This window comes from Bufo bufo, chromosome 1 (genome assembly GCF_905171765.1).
Source record: "Bufo bufo chromosome 1, aBufBuf1.1, whole genome shotgun sequence".
In the NCBI taxonomy this organism is placed as follows: domain Eukaryota; kingdom Metazoa; phylum Chordata; class Amphibia; order Anura; family Bufonidae; genus Bufo; species Bufo bufo.
Genome location: NC_053389.1, coordinates 162479771 through 162503390, shown reverse-complemented (window position 1 = coordinate 162503390; position 23620 = coordinate 162479771). Strand labels below are relative to the sequence as shown.

At 45.9% G+C, this 23620-nt stretch overlaps 1 protein-coding gene across 1 annotated transcript in view; it reads left to right on the top strand.

Moving 5' to 3' along the window:
- The first annotated feature begins 3678 nt into the window (after window positions 1-3678).
- The window catches only part of SPA17 (sperm autoantigenic protein 17), a 75679-nt gene continuing 55737 nt past the window's right edge, over window positions 3679-23620 (top strand). Inside the window, exon 1 of the mRNA XM_040431216.1 lies at window positions 3679-3841. The gene's annotated coding sequence lies outside the window, so the exon portion shown is untranslated. The remainder of the gene's footprint in view (window positions 3842-23620) is intronic.

Genomic DNA, 23620 nt, shown 5'->3' with positions numbered 1-23620 from the left:
TGTGGCCAAACAAATCACAGGATGGAGAGGGAAAACTGATACTTGTCCTAACCACTGCTATATATTTCTGGCGCATGGGCTGATGTAGCCTGACACGACATAGGACATAAATACTGTGTGGGGGCACTAATGGGACGTCGATACTGTGTGGGGCACTAAGAGCACATGACTACTGTGTGGGGCACTAAGAGGACATAACTACTGTGTGGGGACACTAAGGGGACGTCGCTACTGTGTAGGGGCACTAAAAGGACATAACTACTGTGTGGGGACACTAAGGGGACGTCGCTACTGTGTGGGGGCACTAAAAGGACATAACTACTGTATGGGGACACTAAGGGGACGTCGCTACTGTGTGGGGGCACTAAAAGGACATAACTACTGTATGGGGACACTAAGGGGATGTCGCTACTGTGTAGGGGCACTAAGGGAACGTCGCTACTGCGTAGGGGCACTAAGGGGACATAACTAATGTGTGGGGACACTAAGCGAACGTCGCTACTGTGTGGGACAGTAAGGGGAAATAACTATTTAGTAGGGTACTAAGGAGGCATACTGAGTGATGGCACTGAAGGAGGATTGGGCATGTATAGTTAGGCGTCGGGTGGAGTTAGAGGCATGACTTGGTGTAAAAAAAAATTGTAGCGACATTGCTGCTGTTGTCCCTCCTTAGGCGTTTCACAAGTCGGGAGGTCTTGGAAAGTTGAATACAATCTGTTGCTCCTGTTATCATCCGTTTCAGGCCGGGGAGTGGATGACTGTAGTGTTATTCAATGAGACAGAGCAAAGGATGTGCGTTGCTCTGCCACGTGGCAAGTGAGTGTTCACACTAGTGGGGTGCCGACACTAAATAAAATCCCTCCCTTCACCCAATTTTGCTAGGAAATCCAGGGTGAAGCAGGGGCCCTGATTCTAAAAATGTAAGTGGTTTTCCAAGATTTAGATATTGATGACCTGTCCTCAGGATTAGTGTTGAGCGAATCGAAGAATTCAGACCGAAGTTTAGGAAAACTTCAGTTCACAATCAAGTTGAATTTCCTTGCACTTTGTGGTAACAAATCAGTTTTTCCTGAAGTGGTGGCTGCACGTGTTACAAAGTGAAAGTAAGAAGCCTGGGAATGCGAGATCACCCATAATGTTGTGCAGCCAGCCAATCCGCAGATCCGCCATCCATCAGCCCTATAAATGCCTCATCCAGCGCGGTCTCCACCATTGTCCTATGAGCTGAGCATAGGCAGAGACGTGACAAGTGCGCATGCGCTAGGGACAGTGTAGGGACAGCTGCAAACTGTTAATAGGACAGTTTTGGAGACGTTGACTGCAGGGAGTGTATCACAGTGTGCATCGACATTCAGACTTAATCTGTTAGTTTAGTGATACAATTAGTGTGCCTCAGTATTAGGGTACATTCACACAACCATATTTCTGGGTCTGCATCAAAATTGCGGTCAGACCCATTGATTTCAATGGGGCCGCAAAAGTAGGGTGACCACATTTCCAAACTGCCATTCAGGGACACCCGCCCCGGCCCCCCCGCACCCATGTCCACTCCCCAAAAAATATGATTTTTGATACTTTTTTAAAAAAAATTAAGTCACTTAGTGACAGCGGCGTACTTTGTACTTACGCTGGCAAGTTCATTGCATCGAAGTTATGCTTGAGATTGCTATAAACATAACTGCCTGTGCATTGTTCAGTAATTTGTGATTGTGCCCTGCACACAATCACTGGCTACCTAAAACAGGTCATATTTTTAATGTGTTAGACATCTCTTAAGGCTAGTTTCACACTTGCGGCAGGACGGATCCGACATGCTGTTTAGCATGTCGGATCCGTCCTGTGGCTGTTCGCCGTGCCCCCGCTCCGTCCCCATTGACTATAATGGGGATGGGGGCGGAGCTCCGGCGCAGCACGGCGGTGCACGGAGAAAGCCGCCGGACTAAAAAACCTGACATGCAGTAATTTTAGTCCGGCGGCCTTAAGCCGTGCACCGCCGTGCTGCGCCGGAGCTCCGCCCCCATCCCCATTATAGTCAATGGGGACGGAGCGGCGGCCCGGGGGCACGGCGAAACAGCCGCAGGACGGATCCGACATGGTGAACAGCCTGTCGGATCCGTCCTGCCGCAAGTGTGAAAATACCCTAAGAAAATAGAAATAAGAAATAGAAAAAACAAACAGAACAAGTTGCAATAAATTAACAGATTATTTTTTTGTTTTTTTTTAACAAGAGACATGGCAATATGTTTAATTGCCAATTACCTGTACTGACCTGTAGATAAGCAGATAACACACGACCACCCCAGGTGGAATATTGGCAATTTCTCCTGTCGACCGGAATCTCCTCTGTACTTATCTGCCAGCTGGTAAGATCTTCTCGAGAGACATATATAAAGAGAGAGAAATACGGAAGGTGCTCAGTCTTTTTTATAAAATTTTCATGAGAGAAACACATGGTCTGCCATTGCTGACCTCTCCTCCTGAAAATGCTGTTAGTCTAGCATGGTGATTCTCTGGCCTTGAAACATTCAGGCACTGAAAAGCAAGCATTTTTATCTGCGTATGTGTTTTGTGTCAGTGATTTATAAAGTAGTTTAAGCATCAAGCTTAACATGACAGCCAGGCTGCTAGCACTCTCAAAATGAGGTCAGCATTGTCATGCTTGGTATTTGAATTTAAATTTGATTTGATTTAAAACAAATTCACCCTGTTTAGTGTCCCCTCAGTTCTCTGTGTGTCTCCTTTATTAGTGTCCCCTCAGTTCTCTGTGTGTCTCCTTTATTAGTGTCCCCTCAGTTCTCTGTGTGTCCCCTTTATTAGTGTCCCCTCAGTTCTCTGTGTGTCTCCTTTATTAGTGTCCCCTGAGGTGTCTCTGTCTCCTTCATCAATGTCCTCTCAGTTCCATGTGTGTCACCTTTATTAGCGTCCCCTCTGTTCCCTGTGTCACCTTCATTACTGTTGTCTTAGCCGGGACTTACTAGCGGGAGCCGAGGTCAGGAGGACTCAGAGGAGGAGGAGGTCTTGGTCTGTGCCACTGCCGCGGTACTGGTAGGTGACGGTGAGTGACTCACTGCCTGCCCTGTACGAATCGATGCTGCTGCGCTGGCTCTCTCTGCTGCAAGAACCGCGGCGGCAGCTGGAGGAGGAGGAGGTGGGGGTGGAGTCGGAGCCGCAGAGAGAGCGGGACATGGTGACGTCACTGGTTGCTACACGCCAAGCGGGGCAGCCGTAGCAACCAGTGATTTAGGATGAATTAATTACAACAGCACTGCGGCAGCAGCGGCAGTCAATGTTGCAGACTGGCAGGCAGTTGATTCCGGGACTCTCTATTGTCCCGGTTTGAAGGCTCCCGGCACATGGGACAAAAACGTAAATTACGGGACGATCCCGGGCAAACCGGGACACGTGGTCACCCTACGCAAAAGATGCAGACAGCACACATTAAACTATATATATATATTGCAATAATGCTGGTTTATACTGTATAATGTACCTTTAATGTTGGATTATATATATAAAACCTGCACCACTGCTGAGTTATTCTATACATAATGTACCTTTGGTGCAGGATTAAACTTATATATATATATATATATATATATATAATCCTGCACCAGTGCTGAGTTATAATATATATATTGTACCTTTGGTGCAGGATTATAATGTTCAGTAATAGGAACGCCTCACAGTTTTGAAAGCAAAGCAGTCTGTGAATCCTTTTCTGAGCCATGTCCCGCCCCATACGTCCGTCACGTGATCGCCCGGTTGTCATGGAAACAGATAGTAACAAGGAAGAGGCTTCCACCTGAGTAACTGACTATAAGCAGAAGGAGTCGTGGATCAGGTACCGGGAACCCTGTGTCATGTATACAGTATAGTTTTATGTGTAGGAGCATAGTGCTATATTACCTAATGCATATACCACGTATTACTCTGCAGTTCTCTCATTATATCTTATCCTATACTAATTATATCATCATAGAAGGTAAATGCCGTTAATGGTATAGCTGTTGTATGTATATATTTCTATTGCATTATTGTATCTTACTATATATTACAAGTTTATGTTATTATGCTATTATTGATTAGTATTTTCACTATATATTGTTATTATTCATAATAGTATGCAGTCTATCAACAGTACTGATTTATAAAGAGATCTACATTGCTTATGATTGGCACTCTTCAGAACAGAGCTGCAGTGTAAAGCATGAGGGAGGTGCAGAGCTGAGCTTCAGATGAGACATGATGTGGATTTCAGACTACTTCATCCTCCAATAGACAGTGCAGCTCAGCTGCAGTCACTGATCATAGCTTCTTGGGCTACTTTCACACTTGCATTTGTAATTTGAGTATTGAGATCCGGCAGAGGATCTCAATACCGTAATTAAACGGATCCGTTTTGATTTTGCACATCAGGATGCATCCGTTCCGTTAGGATGTGGTTGTGTGAAATCAAAATGGAAAAAAACGGATTTGTCACTACGTACATTGAAAGTCAAAAAAATGGATCCGTCAACATTGACTTACATTGTTTTCAATGCCAGATCTGTTTTCTTTCCGTCTTTATGACCGGACACAAAACCGCAGCTTGCAGAGGTTTTGTGTCCGGTCACAAAACAGAATACTGCAAAAACGAAAGACGCCCTGATGTATCCTGTATGGATCTCTTTCCATTCAGAATGCATGAGGGCTAAATGGAACCGTTTTTTTCCGGTTTTGAGATCCTCTGCCGGATCTCAATACCGGAAAACAACAATGGAAGTGTGAAAGTAGCCTTGTGGACCAAACAAGCACAAGGCTGATAAAAATCAGCTCCATCTGTCAGGACATTGATTGGAATATATGAGGAACATTTTGCAGCTTTATAAGAGACTTTATCTCAAATTAAGGCCTCATGCACACAACCGTTTTTTTTTTCGGTCCGCAAAACGGATTTCCGTTGTTCCGTGATCCGTGACCGTTTTTTCTTCCGTGGGTTTTCCTTGATTTTTGGAGGATCCACGGACATGAAAAGTGAAAAAAAAAACTAAGTCAAGTTTGCATTGAAAATGATAGGGAAAACGGACACGGATCACGGACACGGATGACTATCTTGTGTGCATCTGTGATTTTTCACGGACCCATTGACTTGAATGGTCCGTGAACCGTTGTCCATGAAAAAAATAGGACAGGTCATATTTTTTTCACGGACTGGAAAAACGGATCACGGACGCGGAAGCCAAACGGTGCATTTTCCGATTTTTCCACGGACCCATTGAAAGTCAATGGGTCCGCGGAAAAAAACTGAAAACGGAACAACTGCCGCGGATGCACACAACGGTCGTGTACATGAGGCCTTATCCAGAACGGCGCCTGGCACAGACGTTGTCATATATATAGGGGGATTTATCATTCCCCATACGCCATGAATTTTGTGTTAAAAAGTTGCAAAACACGGTTTTGTGACTTTTTAAATGCCATTGTGACTAGATTTAGTTGCAACTGGTATTTTAACGCTGCCCTTGCCAGTTTCCGAAAATGGGGTGCGTGTCATAAGTAGAGTGTGGGCGGGGCCATCAGCCCCAGAACATTTAGGCCCCTTTCAGATGAGAGAATTCCACACTTCGGACTTGCAGCGTGAGTATGCGGCAGCTCCCGTTCTGACCTCCCAGCACTGACGGGGGTCGCATAGCATTATATTGATTTATTATGATATGTAACCCTTACAGTTCTGGAATGTATTGGATAAGGGCTCTTTCACACTTGCGTTGTTCTGTTCCGGCATAGAGTTCCATCGTCGGGGCTCTATGCCGGAAGAATCCTGATCAGGATTATCCCCATGCATTCTGAATGGAGAGTAATCCGTTCAGGATGCATCAGGATGTCTTCAGTTCCGGACCGGAACGTTTTTTGGCCGGAGAAAATACCGCAGCATGGTGCGCTTTTTGCTCCGGTCAAAAATCCTGAACACTTGCCGCAAGGCCGGATCCGGAATTAATGCCCATTTAAAGGCATTAATCCGAATACGGCCTTAAGCTAAACGTCGTTTCGGCGCATTACCGGATCCGACGTTTAGCTTTTTCTGAATGGTTACCATGGCTCCCAGGACACTAAAGTCCTGGCAGCCATGGTAAAGTGTAGTGGGGAGCAGTATACTTACCGTCCGTGCGGCTCCTGGGGCTCTTCAGAGTGACGTCAGTGCGCCCCACGCGCATGGATCACGTCATCCATGCGCATGGGGCGCTCTGACGTCATTCTGGAGCGCCCCGGGAGCCGCACGGACGGTAAGTATACTGCTCCCCCGCTCCCCACTACTACTACGGCAACCAGGACTTTAATAGCGTCCTGGCTGCCATAGTAACACTGAACGCATTTTGAAGACGGATCCGTCTTCAAATGCTTTCAGTTCACTTGCGTTGTTACGGATCCGGCGGGCACCTCCGGCAAATGGAGTGCACAACGGATCCGGACAACGCAAGTGTGAAAGAGCCCCAACACTGAGATAATGCTGTCAGTGTTATCCAATACATTCCAGATCTCTAAGGCCCCTTTCACACGGGCGAGAATTCCACGCGGGTGCAATGCGTGACGTGAGCGTGTTGCACCCGCACTGAATCCGGACCCATTACCTTCAATGGGGCTGTGCAGATGAGCGGTGATTTTCACGCATCACTTGTGTGTTGCGTAAAAATCGCAGCATGTTCTATATTCTGCGTTTTTCACTCAGTGCAGGCCACATAGAAATGAATGGGGCTGCGTGAAAATCGCAAGCAAGTGCGCATGCGGTGCGATTTTCACGCATGGTTGCTAAGGAGATGATAGGGATGAGCAACCCTGGACCCCATTAAAGTCTGTTTACTGTATTATTTTCCTTTATAACATTGTTATAAGGGAAAATCATAGCATTCTTAGTATAGAATGCTTAGTAAATTGTGCCTTGAGGGGTTAAAAAAAACAACAAAAAACATAACTTCCCTCATCCACTTGATCACGCAGCCGGCATCATCTTCTTTCTTCTTCTTTCAGGACCTGCAAAAGAACCTTTGACGTAATCGCGCTCACCACGTGGTGAGTGCGGTGACGTCAGTGCAGGTCCTGCTGAATGAATATAGAAGATCCTTCTATCTTCATTCAGCAGGACCTACGCTGACGTCACCGCGTTCACCACGTGGTGAGCGCGATTACGTCAAAGGTTCTTTTGCAGGTCCTGAAAGAAGATGATGCCAGCTGCGTGATCAAGTGGATGAGGGAAGTTATGTTTTTTTTTAACCCTCAATTGACATTATACTTAGCATTCTGTATTAAGAATGCTATTATTTTCCCTTATAACAATGTTATAATGGAAAATAATAAAATCGACAGAATACCAAACCCGAACCTCAGTGATGAAGTCCGGGTTCGGGTCTGGGTACCACATTCAGTTTTTTCTCACACGCATGCAAAACGCATTGCACTCGCGCTGAAAAAACTGAACATCGGAACGCAATCGCAGACAATACTGACTGTAATTGCGTGCCTACTCGCGCGGGTTTCCCGCAATGCACCCTTAATTCATTCGGCCCTCACACGAGACACCCGTGTGAAAGACGCCTAAGGGTTACATAGCATCATAAATCAATATAATGCTATGCGACCCGGTCAGTGCTGGGAGGTCAGGATGGGAGCTGCCGCATACTCACACTGCGAGTCCGGAGTGAGGAACCTGCTCGTCTGAAAGGAGCCTTATGTCAGAAGCTGGTGTAAATGATGATTGACATCTATGGAGGATGCGCTTCATTTATACTGAGGCCTTCCCTTTGTCATTAATGAAATGCCTCCTCCGTCAGCACAGGGCCCATCAAGACTGGAGAAGCACACACCGGTCTTAATAATTCGGCATAAATGTCTGTGCGCCAGACTCCAGCTTGGACGTAGGTTTTAGGCATCATTTACGCCAGTTTCGGGAGTAAATGATCAATGTGCTAGAGACTATGGCCTCACTCACACTCCAATATCGCCATGCCCCCTTTCGGAAACTGGCCAGAGTGGCGTAAAAGCACCAGTTGTGACAAAATGTAGTAACAATGGTGTTTAAAAAGTCGCAAAACCCTGTTGTGGCAATTTCTGATGCCAAAAACACAGTGTAGGAGGATGATCATCATCGGACTGGCCCAGCAGAGCAGGGGAGGATCCTCCGGTGGGCCATCTGTCACATGACCTCCTGTCCGCTGCCCATTTACAGTGCTGTGAGCGTGGTGCCGATTAGTTATGATGCCCAGGCCCTTCAGCGGTGCTGCCTATGTGTTTTTGCGCTGTCTTTACTCTGCTCATTGAGAGTAAGCAGAGAGGAGTGAGGGGCGGATGGATGCGGAGCTAGGTCAGCCTCAGGCAGGACTATGTTGTGTGTGTGACAGTGACGATCACATGCGCGCACACGCACAGCAGACTAATTTGCTGCCTGGGGGTGGGCCAGCCTGCAGACATTCCCGAAAGTGGTATAAGTTAAAGGGTGCATTCACACGACCGTACCTGTTTTGTGGTCTGCAGATCCGCAAAATCAGATGCAGTTCATATGCATCCTGACTTTTCACTGTCCCATTGAAAAAATGCCTATGTTTGTCCGCAAAGAATGCAACATGTTCTATAATTTGCGGAGCAGCCACACCGATGCAGACGGCACACGGATGAGATCCGTGTGCTGTCTGCATTTTTTTACGGCCCCCATAGAAATGCGATCCCCAATGCTCAGGCACTATCCGTGCGGCTGCAGAGACAGATCAACTTGAATGGGTCCGTGATCCGTTAGCACCACAAAAAAATATAACATGTTCTATTTTTTTGCGGTGCAGAGAAGTGAATGGGTGCCCGTATAGTGTGGACCCGCTGTTTGGCTGGTAAGTATGGCCACTGTTCTGTGGTTGATGTAGATTCTGCTACATTATCTGTACTCAAAGAGCTATCACTGTGTTATATGTGATGTTACATGGGACTGCAGGGAACATCCACTACATTACTTGTACTCAGAGAGATATCACTGTGCTATCTGAGATGTTACATAGGACTGCAAGTAACATCTACTACATTAGGGCTCATTCCCACAAACGTAAGGGCTCCGTTCCCGTGCTGCGGACTGCAAATTGGGGTCCGCAATGGACGTGCACCGACCGTGGGGCAGCCGCGTGCGGATCGCAGACCCATTTACTTGAATGGGGTCTGTGATCCGCATCCGACGGTCCGCACCGGAAAAAAGTAGTGCATGCACTACTTTTTTGCGGTCCGGAGGCACGGCCAGAAACACCACGGAAGCACTACGTAGTGCTTGCGTGGGGTTCCGATCCGTGCTTCCGCACCACATCCGTGATGCGGAATGCACACGGCCGGTGTCCCGTGTATTGCGGACCCGCCATATGCGGGCTGCAATACGGCCACGGCGGGGCAACGGCCGTATGCATGAGCCTATACTTGTACTCAAACAGTTATCACTGTGCTATATGAGATGTTACATAGGACTGCAGCTAACATCTACTACATTATCTGTACTCAGAGAGTTATCAATGTTATCTGTGGTGTTACATAGGACTGCAGCTAACATCTACTACATTATCTGTACTCAGAGAGTTATCAATGTTATCTGTGGTGTTACATAGGACTGCAGGGAACATCTACTACATTATCTGTACTCAGAGAGTTATCAATGTTATCTGTGGTGTTACATAGGACTGCAGGTAATATCTACCCCTTTATCTGCTTCCTCTACATTGCTGTGTCCATCAAATTATCATTTTGCTACCAGTGCAGCTTATTAATTCCTGCTGGAATTTAGGCCATAATTGTCTGATTAGTGGGCGTCCAGTGTCCCCGCCGATCATCACACTGAAGGGGCCACGGTGCTCCTACGACTTGATCTGGGTTCGGCACAGCTGTCATATAGAGGAGCCATTGTGTCTGAGTGAATAAAAAAGAAAATGGGGCGCATGACTTGCATAATGCTGAAGCTCCTTTCCCTGTAATGTTTGGGGGGGACCTGGATTGCAGACCCTGTGGTCAGTTTTGAGGTATGGCAGGGCACACTACAGTTTGGGTCAATGTTCATGTGTTAAGCCCTAGAAAACGAACAGTGGAGAGTACGTCCGCATGTAAATCTGCAGCAGCAAAATCACCCCAAATCATGCCGCTGATTTAAAATCTGCACTGCTTTTAATCCTGTGAATTTTATTCAATGCATGTGGAGGAGATTTCTTAAAACTTTATCCACTTTGCAGTTGCGGAAACACCGTGGATTTTCCGCCATAGATTTGCGTGCGACAAATCTGCAGCGTTTATGTCCTATGTGGACACACCCTAATATTTCTATGTAGCTATAGGGTTCCTCGGGTGGGCCCTAGGTATATAAATTCCCCCCTTTGTGTTTCAATTCTTTGCCAATTTCAATATCTCTGCTTGCTGTCGGTGAATGGGAGCATTCTCCTTTCTAGCCCTGATACTTTGTGGACCAGTTGTTTACCAGCCACTTGGGAAAGCAGCAGAATATGGAGATGGAAAAAGGGATACAGTGATCTAATAATTGCACAGTATTGATGCTCACAATAGGAAAGATAGATACAGTCAGGTCCATAAATATTGGGACATGGACACAATTCTAACATTTTTGGCTCTATACACCACCACCATGGATTTGAAATGAAACAAACAAGATGTGCTTTACCTGCAGACTGTCAGCTTTAATTTGAGGATATTTACATCCAAATCAGGTGAACGGTGTAGGAATTACAACAGTTTGCATATGTGCCTCCCACTTGTTAAGGAACCAAAAGTAATGGGACAAAATAATAATCTTAAATCAAACTTTCACTTTTTAATACTTGGTGATAGACAGTCGTCGGCTAGACATGTGGAGAGCCCCAATGTGATGTTTGCACTGGGGCTTTAGGATATCCATGAGCCGCCTCCTGCTACAAAGAAATAAGGGTTGTGATACAGCCCCACAGTGGAGTAACCACGTAAGAGGGTTATAAGCAAGGATGAATGCGTCGGTCACACAGTCACAGGGTTAAACATGGCTGTAATGTGACAAGAACATGATCTGATGGGAAAAGACCATTACTTATCAAAAGGACTCCATTGTGGTATAAACGTCACTGAAGGCAATTTCCTAAAACGTACTTTTAATCTACATACTATAAAAATCGAAAATTAATCAAGCAGCCACAGGCTGAATGTGATACCTATAGTGCAAAAAGCTGTCAAAGCAATGGACGGTTAGCAAGAGTCAGGGGTAGGATACAACAAGATATACTATAGCTGTCCCTAATTTTGCCCTTATCCGCATTGCTCAGCCCAAAGATACACCTTAAAGGTAGATGTACTCTGTCCACGTGCCTAGGATGGTTAGCAAATAACAGGGACAGGGCGAGAGGCTATCCCCAACAGGTCCTAAGGAATGCTTTCCAGAACACTGTAGGACGAGAGCAGAGTACCCTTTTGGTTCCTAAGGAACCTGATCCTAGGAGGGGGGGAGGTATTAGAATTATCTCCACTTATGATACTGAAAATCAAAGAATAAGGGAGTTAATCAATAAATCCTGGCCCATCCTCCTAATGGATCCGGATGTGGCTAATGTGGTGTCACCCCGCCCAAGTATCACCTTTAGACGTGGTAGATGCATGCGAGACCGGCTAGTTCATAGCCATTTTTCACGTCTGGCCCCAGTGGGTACCTGGATGGACACGAAACCACTGAATACTTTCCGTTGTGGCACATGTTCGGCGTGTCGCTTTGTTAGGAATTTAAAAGTCAACATATGTTCAGCCACAAATAAAAGTTATTTTGTAAGGAACTTCATCAACTTCATTTTTTGCACCAAGGACCAGTTTCATGCAAGACAATTATCCCAGGGACCAGGTGTGGGTCTGGGGCGGGGCTTAGGGGTTTTATTTTATTTTTCTGTTACGGCGCTCACCACATAGGAAATATTTTTGATATTTTAATAGTTTGGACTTTTCAGATGTGGTGATATGATATTATAGGTTTATTTATTTATTGTTTATATATTTTATATGTAAAATTGGGAAAGGGGGTGATTTATACTTAATATATTGGTTTTTATTTAATAACTATTTCCCCCCTTAGGGGCTAGAACCGTGGATCTTTTCATCCCTTGTCTTATTCACCCTGAGCTCTATTAGGGTGAATAGGACCTCACACTGTCCCTGCTGCCCTCTGCATAGTACACACAGAAGCAGGGAGATTACCATGGCAGCCAGGGCTTCAGTAGCATCCTGGCTGCCATAGTAACCGATCGGAGCCCCAGGATTACACTGCTGGGGCTCCAATCATAAGCTGCCACTGCACCACTGATTTTAATACTGGTGGGGGGTGCGCTGCGCCACCAATGTTTTTAATACTGTGGGGGGGGTGCACTGCGCCACCAATGATAATTAACCTTTAATACAGATACAGGAGGTGGGTGCGGCAAAATCACATAGCCGGCACCTGACCTCTAACAAGAAGCTGCGATCAGCAGCAGTTAACCCCTCAGGTGCCACACCCGCCTCCTGTATCTGTAAGAAGACCTTTCATGGGTCCATACTTTATTAACTAAGCAGCAGGACATGTAGAGCGGCGCCCAGGGATCTCCCTGCACTTAGTATTATATCTGGGCACCGCTCCGTTCGCCCGCTGTGGCCCACATTACCATCTCCTGCGCTGTATGCTAATCAGGGCTGTGGAGTCGGAGTCGAGGAGTCGGAGTCTGAGGCAATTTTGGGTACCTGGAGTCGGAGTCGGCAAAAAATGAACCGACTCCAACTCCGACTCCTACTAGATTTAAATTGGAATAATAAAAAAAAAGCAAGTTTAAATGTCCCAATTCACAAAAAGTTATAATTAATTACCGTATTTTCGCCCTATAAGACGCACCTGCCCATAAGACGCACCTAGGTTTTTGAGGAGGAAAATAAGAAAAAAAATATTTTGAATCAAAAGATGTGCTTTTGGTGGGTTTTGAACTAATGGTGGTCTGTGGATGACACTATTATGGGGGCATCTGTGGATGGCACTGGTATGGGGGCATCTGTGGATGGCACTGTTATGGGGGCATCTGTGGTTGGCACTGTTATGGGGGCATATGTGGATAGCACTGTTATGGGGGCATATGTGGATGGTACTGTTATGGGGGATCATTGTGGGGTCATCTGTGAAATGCACTGTTATGGGGGCATCTGTGGATGACACATATATAGCATCTTATCTTATGTGTCATCCACAGATCCCCCCCATAACAATGTCCCTGTGTAGTGAATGGGGGCCGGCATCTGTTTCTGTAATGGCAGCGGGGCCTGGTGCCTGCTTCATTCATAAAGTGGGCGGAGCAGGCGCGTGACGTAGTGAGCTACACTACGAGTGCCCACCTGGCCTCCTGACTGCCAAGAATTTAGTACTAAGTAGTACAGCGCTAGATTTAGGATGATTGGAATACTTTAACAATACCCACAAGTTAGATATGATTACCGTATACTACAGTGAGCGGGGCCCGGTGTAGTAGAATACAGTGACTGCACCGGGCCCCGCTGCCATTACAGAAACAGATGCCGGCCCCCAGCCCCTCCTCCCTCTCAGCCTATTTACCGGACGGTCGCAGCATTCGCCCCCCATAAGATGCACTGCTATTTTCCCCCCACTTTTGTGAAATATACGGTACTTCTCTACTGTAAGAATAAATGCCAATGCATGCAGTGCGTCACGTTACCGCAAAACAAACAGGTTAAGTGACCATGAAGAAGCATGCTTTTCATTTGCTTCACTATATGGCACGCAACGCACAGTTAAGGAGCGGCAATACTTATACTTTCCATTGTGTTGTGTTCCGCTGTTACAGGGAACGCAACGCCCATTGTTAACCTAGCCTCTCACTGATAACTGATCAAGTAAATATGTTTTTTGCAGGACTAGACACTTGTATAAGTGAAGGGAATGGATAGTCAATAGTTCAAGACTGTAGCTGTAAACCATTTGAAAAACTGCTGTCATTCAGCTAAGGCTATAAAAACTTGTAAACTCCGATTGTTAGCTTAAACTTTAAACATGACTATGGGATTCTCCTAGGGAAATCATGTTTTACAATAAATGCCCCTTCCTGGATCCCCCCACTGCCCGATCTTCAGCAGAAGATCAGCACACAAAGAAGAAGGCAGCGGCTCCTAGCCAGTAGTTCTGTGGTAATGACATGTATGTTGCCTTTCTTTCCTTCAAGGAATGTATAAAATACATTCGCATATTAAATACAGTCGAGTTGGAGTCGGAGTCGGGAGTACCAAAAACTGAGGAGTCGGAGTCGGAGTTGGAGTCGGAGCATTTATCTACCGACTCCACAGCCCTGATGCTAATTACTACTATCGGAACACCAGGGAGCAGACATCAGCTTCTCTCCCTGGGCGTTCCTTCTCCCTGGCTGTAGCTCTGTCCAATCTCAGCGCAGAGCGTCACAGGGAGAAGGTGAGTTGTTTTTTTTTCTCCCTGGCTGTGACTCTCTGTACAGTGATTGGACAGCGCTACAGCCAGGGAGTAATTATCATACAGCACGGGAGAATGTAAAGGGTGCCACAGCGGGTGAACGGAGCAGCGCCCAGGAATAATAGTAAGTGCAGGGAGATCCCTGGGCGCCGCTCTACATGTCCTGCTACTTAGTTAATAAAGTCTGGACCCATGAAAGGTCCTCTGGCTAATAATCATTGGTGACACTGTGACCACAGTCCCTCCCCTCCTCCGCCCACTCTCTCCTCATTGGTGGCAGTGGCTGTCCAGCATCACAGTTGGAAGGAAGGAACGCTCTCCTTCCTTCCCGCTGTACGGCCGCGCGCTGATTTCTTGTAAAATTGGCTTTTCCTCCTTTGCCAGATGAAAATAAATATTGGCGCATGAAGCGCTAATTTCATCTATTTTTAAAAATGGTCCATTATTTGACCGTTATGGCAGTATCAATTTGAACCAAAACTATAGTCACACATTGTGTCAGGGAAGTGGTCCTTTGTTTTTACCATCAACTTTTGTGGTTGTGTATAGTAATGGGCTGCCATTTTTCTAATATCTTGTGGGTGTGTATCGTTTCGAATTGGAAGATCCACTATATGATTTTGTCTTTGATTATTTCTCATGTCTACATTCTCCCTTCCCTCTTTGTGTTAAACCTGGTATTGGTACCTTTAATGCACAACACCGTAGGGTTTTCAAAATCCTACAAAAGCATTGGCATGTATTATGCACGGATAAGGTCTTAATCATCCAAGCCCATGATTACGTATCGGAGGGGCAAAAATCTAAAAGATTTTCTGGTGCACAGTTTCCATAGTACTGACCCACCGAAAACAACTTGGTTGAAGTCCAATACAGTGGGAACCTACCCCTGTGGTAGATGGAGTTTCTGCCCATACCTTCAGAAGCTAAAAATGTTTACAAATCCTCTGGATGACAGAAAATATGAAATCAGAGAATGTATTAATTGTCAAACAATGGGCATCATTTATATTGCACGTTGCGCGTGTTCCAAATTGTACGTGGGCAAAACATCCCAAGAATTCGGACGGCAAATTTGTCAACATATAAGCAGTATTAATACGAAGTCTGATACGACAATATCAAGACATGTCAGAGCTTTCCATAATGGCGATCCGAGATGCTTTCAATTCTGGGGTGTGTGCAAAAATACATTAGGAGCACGTAGAGGAGATCTAGACAGAATTCTCCTACAAGAAGAGACTGCCTCAGCCCTAATGGCCTCAATGAAGGCTTTACCTATTCATCATTTCTCTAAGATGAAGACAGCACAATATACTTTGTAGTTAAAAATAGAATATACTGTGAGCACGTACGAACGCTGGTTTACTTACTAAATGCCAGTAATGATTTGGTGGGCATCAAATAGAGCCCATAGAGGTAGTTGTAGTTGGGTAAAAACAAACTCGTATTAATGTCAATTACATATGTGAGCTAAAAAGACAGCGTGGATGCGATGTATGACTGCTGGCTTAATGCTGCAAACCATCGTAATCATAACTATATCAATGAAAAATAATACGGTCTCAAAAACTAGGAGATATTAAATTGGAGTATCTCAACCCTATACGACTACCAGCACAATATAGTGTATATACTTAAAGACCTCACAAAGAGTTAGAGAAATGATGTCGTCTTAAGGGGTGTGTTCATTGAAGGTATAGCTGCTAGAATAATGTATGATGCATACACCAATATTAAAATACTTACAGAGGCATAATAATCGCAATATATCACAGTAGGAAATAGGATAATAATCGCAGGATACCACTGCAGAGGATAAGATCATGCGCAGGCGCAAGGCACCATAAAGATGGAATAAGTACTAAGTGTAGGCGCAAGTGCACTACATGCCCTACTACGTTTGCAACTATGAAGTTTCAGCACATGCGCATATAACTAATTGGTATATGCGAACAAAGTATGGGCGCAGCCACAGTAGTGTTCTTTGTTGGCGCTTTACTATTAAGTTCTGCCGCATGCGCAATGGTGACTAGTTGGCACGCGCACATAAACATTTGGTATACACAAACTAAGTATAAGCGCAATCGTACTACTTGCCCTACGATGTTTTCAACTATGAAGTCCCAGCACATGTGCGTATAAACCATGGGTACATACGAACAAAGTATGGGCGCAGTCGCAGTAGTACCTTCTGTCGGCTTTTTACTATTAAGTTCTGCCACATGCGCAATGGTTATTAATCGGCACGCGCATGCGCATACACACTTTCTGTATATACGAACTAAGTACAGCCGCAGCCGCAGTATCATTCTCTGCTGCTGTTTCACTTTTAAGTTCCAGCGCATGCGCAGTGGGAAATAATAGTTACGCACGGAGGGTAAGTTCATGCGGCGATCACTACTGCGCAGCGGGTCATACAGGACCTCCCCCTATGGGTGACGCTGTGAGCCTGTCATAGCAACAACATCTACACCTATAGGGTAAAACTAAGCAGGTAGCTGTATACCCCTTTAGGTAGTGGGAGAGTAGCCTATAAATTCTCTACACCAGCGTTGGACACTCAAGTCTGCCTGATACCCCTGATGAAGCCAGAGTAGCTGGCGAAACATGTTGGGGGGCAGAATTTAGGTTTTAATTTGCTGCACTCCAGCTAAAATCTGTGTGCTTGATGCAAAACACTCATTGCCAACAGGTCTATACCATAATTTACACCCCAAGTATGGTGGTTAAGTAGACATCAGGCACAGTAGAATACCCTATGGAATACAGCAGGGACGGTGGTGTTAGGTAGAGCGTGCAGTGTTTTTAATCCTTTAGTCAGCTCACTTATTACACCTTTTTCTCACGTGTTTTAATAAAACAAGGGAAAGTTAAGTTTTATTAGTCTGGGACAAGAGTGGTTAGTAGCCGGTTAGGCATAACTGGTTGTTATATTTTATTTGTTGAGTCAAGTCAATTATACTAATAAAATGTATAACATACAAAACAATAAAATACAAGAAAGGTAACAGTATATGCTTCTTCTTGCTGAGTGACATCTTGACTGACCAGTCCTTGACATATGTTTCATCGATTTTAATTATTAGGGAAGTGTAATAGGGACGTTTCCCACTTCTTTTTCAAAATGTCTCTTTTACCCATACACACCGCATATAGTTGTTCATTGATAAAGTTTCTTGACACCATGTCTATAATGTCTTTGATTTTTGGAACATTTTCTGTTTTCCAGTTTTAAGGGGAAACGCGTTGGGACAGTGCACGGTGTGTCACAAAGTGATAGGGCTGTACTAGGACAGGTTAGCCTAGGCACGTGGACAGAGTATATCTACCTTTAAGGTGTATCTCTGGGCTGATCAGCGTGGATAAGGGCAAGAATAGGGACAGATGTATCATATACCTATGGTCTGTCCTAAATGCATTCTGTCCTAGTTTTTTGCTAACCATTCTGTTTTTGACAGTTATTGTTGCACTACAGATACTCATATTCAGCGTTCTTGCTGTATTAAGGGATACTGTATGTGGTGTTAGAAAGTGATAGAGCTGTATAAGGACAGGTTAGCCTAGGCACGTGGACAGAGTATATCTATCTTTAAGGTGTATCTCTGGGCTGAGCAGTGTGGATAAGGGCGAAATTAGGCACAGCTATAGTATGTCTTGTTGAATTGTCCGAGTTGTATCCTACCCCTGACTCTTGCTAACCGTCCATTATTTTTACAGCTTTTTGCACTATACAGGGAGTGCAGAATTATTAGGCAAGTTGTATTTCTGAGGATTAATTTTATTATTGAACAACAACCATGTTCTCAATGAACCCAAAAAACTCATTAATATCAAAGCTGAATATTTTTGGAAGTAGTTTTTAGTTTGTTTTTAGTTTTAGCTATTTTAGGTGGATATCTGTTTGTGCAGGTGACTATTACTGTGCATAATTATTAGGCAACTTAACAAAAAACAAATATATACCCATTTCAATTATTTATTTTTACCAGTGAAACCAATATAACATCTCAACATTCACAAATATACATTTCTGACATTCAAAAACAAAACAAAAACAAATCAGTGACCAATATAGCCACCTTTCTTTGCAAGGACACTCAAAAGCTTGCCATCCATGAATTCTGTCAGTGTTTTGATCTGTTCACCATCAACATTGCGTGCAGCAGCAACCACAGCCTCCCAGACACTGTTCAGAGAGGTGTACTGTTTTCCCTCCTTGTAAATCTCACATTTGATGATGGACCACAGGTTCTCAATGGGGTTCAGATCAGGTGAACAAGGAGGCCATGTCATTAGATTTTCTTCTTTTATACCCTTTCTTGCCAGCCACGCTGTGGAGTACTTGGACGCGTGTGATGGAGCATTGTCCTGCATGAAAATCATGTTTTTCTTAAAGGATGCAGACTTCTTCCTGTACCACTGCTTGAAGAAGGTGTCTTCTAGAAACTGGCAGTAGGACTGGGAGTTGAGCTTGACTCCATCCTCAACCCGAAAAGGCCCCACAAGCTCATCTTTGATGATACCAGCTCAAACCAGTACTCCACCTCCACCTTGCTGGCGTCTGAGTCGGACTGGAGCTCTCTGCCCTTTACCAATCCAGCCACGGGCCCATCCATCTGGCCCATCAAGACTCACTCTCATTTCATCAGTCCATAAAACCTTAGAAAAATCAGTCTTGAGATATTTCTTGGCCCAGTCTTGACGTTTCAGCTTGTGTGTCTTGTTCAGTGGTGGTCGTCTTTCAGCCTTTCTTACCTTGGCCATGTCTCTGAGTATTGCACACCTTGTGCTTTTGGGCACTCCAGTGATGTTGCAGCTCTGAAATATGGCCAAACTGGTGGCAAGTGGCATCTTGGCAGCTGCACGCTTGACTTTTCTCAGTTCATGGGCAGTTATTTTGCGCCTTGGTTTTTCCACACGCTTCTTGCGACCCTGTTGACTATTTTGAATGAAACGCTTGATTGTTCGATGATCACGCTTCAGAAGCTTTGCAATTTTAAGAGTGCTGCATCCCTCTGCAAGATATCTCACTATTTTTGACTTTTCTGAGCCTGTCAATGCCTTCTTTTGACCCATTTTGCCAAAGGAAAGGAAGTTGCCTAATAATTATGCACACCTAATATAGGGTGTTGATGTCATTAGACCACACCCCTTCTCATTACAGAGATGCACATCACCTAATATGCTTAATTGGTAGTAGGCTTTCGAGCCTATACAGCTTGGAGTAAGACAACATGCATAAAGAGGATGATGTGGTCAAAATACTCATTTGCCTAATAATTCTGCACGCAGTGTATGTATCACATTCAGCCTGTGGCTGCTTGATTAATTTTGGATTTTTATTGTATGTAGATTAAAAGTACGTTTTAGGAAATTGCCTTCAGTGACATCTATGTTAAATTAGCCATTTTTCCTTGGGACATCTTGGCATTCAGTGAATTGATTGTGGAATAAACCCTATGATGCACATAAACTGTAGTATTGTAACAGAACACAGGGACGGTTACCTTTGATGCAGATATTGTGTAGTGTTTGTCCCTTTTAATGATCGGTATAGGACTGTGATGGCTAACCTCCGGCACTCCAGCTGTGGTAAAACTCAGATTCCCAAGATGTACACTTGCTTGGCTGTTCTCAGAGCTCCATAGAAATCTATCACTGGTATAGGAGCTGTCTGGCCAGTCTGACAGCCTGTGACAGAGCATTCTGGAGCACAGCCACAGCACAAGTGAAAATAGTGACACCCAGCTTCCTAAACTCAACAACTGAGGAGCTTATATTTACTGGAGATGTTTTCATTTTTAAGAAGCTTTGCTTAAATTGTGGATAATTACTTAAAGTTCACATTAGCACCACTAGAGGGAAACATTTTTCCACGTTTATATGTTTTCCTTTTCTTTCAATCATTACAAATGCATCTCTTATACAACTAGAGCACCTGTCAGCCCCCTACAATTAGAAGTCCATTTAGCCCAGACAACTAGTGCCCCTGTCAGCCCCGACAACTAGAGCCCCTGTCAGCCTCCTACAACTAGAAGTCCATTCAGCCCAGATAACTAGCGTACCTGTCAGCCCCCTACCACTAGAAGACCATTCAGCCCAGACAACTAGAGCCCCTGTCAGCCCCCTACAACTACTCCATTCAGCCCAGACAACTAGAGCCTGTAACGGATCTCCTGGCACCCCGACCAGGTACCTCCGTTGAATGATGCTCCTAGTGCTTCCCGAGGACTCCAAGCACTCCACTTGACACCGTAAGCACTGCAGACCCCACGAACCGCCGAAGCTTGGTTGAGGTCTCACCGTCTCCTACCCACCCTGGACCTACGACAAGGCTCCAGGCTCCAGTGGGTGAACCTCTCCTAAATCCAGAGAGCAGGAACTGCTCTTACAAGAGCTAGGAGTTATAGCCAGGGGAGTATACAGCGTATAGCAATCCACATACACATGAGACGAGGCTCTATGTTGAATGCAAAACAGGAACTCTTTATTGAACACACAGCATTGACTTATATACACATGACATACTGAGGACATGACATAGCAGCCAATCCTGTACAGTTTAAACACAAAACTAACACTATTCAACAAACACAATGGCATTGTCTGTGACGCGATTAACAAACACACTGGCATTGTCTTTGACGCAATCAACAATGAACATGCAAACAGATATCTTCGCCCCCTCCATAATGAATGAATGGGAAGAGGAGACACATGTGATGGGATTATCTCCTGAGTGTATCATATGGTGATCGGCTGCTATTATAATCAACTATCTTAATCCCATCACTAACACAATCAGTGGGAGTCTCAGTACAGAGTTAACCCTTTTTGTGTTGCTGAATCCACACCATGCCTTTTTAATGGGCAATAGGAAATATGTGGCATATAAATTACACACATAAATCAGGGTATCATAGTTCCTTGTAACTCCAAAAGGTCTGAGGGGGTCTCCATAGTTCTCGGTCCATAGTCTGTAGGTAGAAGGATGGCCCTCAGGCTTCTCCAGCAGCCCCAGTGACGGTTCAGTCCGCCACAGAGCCCCTGTCAGCCTCTTCAACTAGAGCACCTGTCATCCCCCCACAACTAGAAGCCCATTCAACCCCGACAACTACAGCCCCTATCAGCCCCCTACAAGTAGAGCATCTGTCAGCCCCCTACAACTAGAAGTCCATTCAACCCAGAAAACTAGAGCCCCTTTCAGCCTCTTACAACTAGAGCACCTGTCAGCCCCCTACAATTAGAAGTCCATTCAGCCCAGACAACTACAGCCCCCTGTCAGCCCCCTACAACTAAAAGCCCATTCAGCCCCGACAACTAGAGCCCCTGTCAGCCCCCTACAACTAGAAGCCCATTTAGCCCCGATAACTAGAGCCCCTGTCAGCCCCCTACAACTGGAAGCCCATTCAGCCCCGACAAACAGAGCCCCTGTCAGCCCCCGACTTTTAGAGCCCCTGTCAGCCCCCACAACTAGAGCACCTGTCACCCCCCCACAACTAGAAGCCCATTCAACCCCTGACAACTACAGCCCCTGTCAGCCCCCTACAACTAGAGCATCTGTCAGTGCCCTACAACTAGAGCATCTGTTAGCCCCCTACAACTAAAAGTCCATTCATCCCAGACAACTAGAGCACCTGTCATCCCCCTACAACTAGAGCACCTGTCATCCCCCTACAACTAGAGCACCTGTCAGCCCCCTACAACTAGAGCACCTGTCAGCCCCCTACAACTAGAGCACCTGTCAGCCCCCTACAACTAGAGCACCTGTCAGCCACCTACAACTAGAGCACCTGTCAGCCCCCTACAACTAGAGCCCCTGTCAGCCGCCGACTTTTAGAGCCCCTGTCAGCCCCCACAACTAGAGCACCTGTCAACTCCCCACAACTAGAAGCCCATTCAACCCCGACAACTACAGCCCCTATCAGCCCCCTACAAGTAGAGCATCTGTCAGCCCCCTACAACTAGAAGTCCATTCAACCCAGACAACTAGAGCCCCTGTCAGCCTCTTACAACTAGAGCACCTGTCAGCCCCCTACAATTAGAAGTCCATTCAGCCCAGACAACTACAGCCCCCTGTCAGCCCCCTACAACTAAAAGCCCATTCAGCCCCGACAACTAGAGCCCCTGTCAGCCCCCTACAACTAGAAGCCCATTCAGCCCCGATAACTAGAGCCCCTGTCAGCCCCCGACTTTTAGAGCCCCTGTCAGCCCCCACAACTAGAGCACCTGTCACCCCCCCACAACTAGAAGCCCATTCAACCCAGACAACTACAGCCCCTGTCAGCCCCCTACAACTAGAGCATCTGTCAGTGCCCTACAACTAGAGCATCTGTTAGCCCCCTACAACTAGAAGTCCATTCAGCCCAGACAACTAGAGCCCCTGTCAGCCCCCTACAACTAGAGCACCTGTCAGCCCCCTACAACTAAAAGCCCATTCAGCTCAGATAACTAGAGAACCTGTCAGCCCCCTACATCTATAGCCCCTGTCAGCCCCCTACAACTAGAGCCCCTGTAATCCCCCCTACAACTAGAAGCCCATACAGCCCCTAAAACTAGAGCTCCTGTCAACCCCCTACAACAATAGCCCCTGTCAACCCCCTACAACAATAGCCCCTGTCAACCTCTACAACAGTAGCCCCTGTCAAACCCTACAACAATAGCCCCTGTCAACCCCTACAACAATAGCCCCTGTCAGCCCCCTACAACAATAGCCCCTGTCTGCCCCCTACAACAATAGCCCCTGTCTGCCCCCTACAACAATAGCCCCTGTCTGCCCCCTACAACAATAGCCCCTGTCTGCCCCCTACAACAATAGCCCCTGTCAGCCCCCTACAACAATAGCCCCTGTCAGCCCCCTACAACAATAGCCCCTGTCAGCCCCCTACAACAATAGCCCCTGTCAGCCCCCTACAATAATAGCCCCTGTCAGCCCCTTACAACTAGAGCCCCTGTCAGCCCCTTACAACTAGAGCCCTGTCAGCCCCTTACAACTAGAGCCCTGTCAGCCCCTTACAACTAGAGCCCCTGTCAGCCCCCTACAACTAGAGCCCCTGTCAGCCCCCTACAACTAGAGCCCCTGTCAGCCCCCTACAACTAGAGCCCCTGTCAGCCCCCTACAACTAGAGCACCTGTCAGCCCCCTACA